Source organism: Chrysochloris asiatica, unplaced genomic scaffold, assembly GCF_000296735.1.
Source record: "Chrysochloris asiatica unplaced genomic scaffold, ChrAsi1.0 scaffold00005, whole genome shotgun sequence".
NCBI classification, from domain to species: domain Eukaryota; kingdom Metazoa; phylum Chordata; class Mammalia; order Afrosoricida; family Chrysochloridae; genus Chrysochloris; species Chrysochloris asiatica.
Window position 1 is genome coordinate 30,568,746 of NW_006408523.1, and position 1,163 is coordinate 30,569,908.

The window sequence follows — 1,163 nt, forward strand, 5'->3', positions numbered from 1 at the left end:
CATAGGCCTCACCACAATCAGTCACTAGCTAGAAATCACAAACCCCTACATAGAGACACCTGCATAAACATGTAGACAATAATGAACTTAAGTGAAGGATAGTTTTGACTTTATAATCTGCACTTCTTGCAGCAAGTAGCCAAGTTGGGCTTTATGCCACATAGCTTCTAAGAGATTTAATGAATACCTTTATTATGAAAATAATAGCACATTATGTAGGATAGAAAGTTTATAATCTTTTAGTAGAAACAAGAAGAAACAGTTTTATCTCATACTGGGAAAGAAGATGAAAGTCAGTCTGAACATCACAGAAGTATTTTTGTCAAAGTTGTCTAAGGACCAGGTGCAAGAATGTTGTGACTAACTGTGTAATAATTCAAGAAAAGATAAAAGCGTCAATTCATGTACTGTGTAATTTTAAGTATAAAAAATAAAGACTTGCTGAGCTGGGCAGGCAGAAGGAAGTAGAAGCAAAAGGCAGAAGTGGCAGAAGCGGCAGAAAGTAGGAGGAAGAGAAAGAGGACAGAAGCAGCAGAGGAAAGGAGGGAGGAAGAAGGGGGCAGAGGGCAGACAGCATAAGGCATAGGGTAGAAAGAAGGAGAAACAGAAAGAAGCAGAAGCAGAAAACAGGAGGCAGAAACTGGAAAGAACAGCCAGACAGCACAGCAAGCTGAAAAGCCTTTCCATTGTATTCATTCATTTCTTCTTCACCGCTGATTCCATATTCTCTCTTGTCCCACGACCCCCACGGAGAGCAGGTACTCCTCGCACTTCTGGATAGGGAGAGTTACAATGTGAAAATGTCAATACTGCCCAAAGCAATTTACACATATAATGCAATCCCAAATCAGATTCCAATGACATTCTTCAAAGAGATGGAAAACACAATTACAAACTACATATGGAAAGGAAAGAGACCCAGGATAAACAAAGCACTGCTTAAGAAGAAGAATAAGGTTGGAAATCTTTCACACCCCAACTTCAAAATTTATTACACAGCTACAGAGGTCAAAATAGCTTGGTACAGGTACAATGAAAGATATATAGATCAATGGAACAGAATCGAGAATACAGAAATTAACCCACCACATACAGCCAACTGATTTTTGACAAAGTACCTAAATATATTGCATGGGGAGCTGATAGCTTCTTCAAAAGATGGT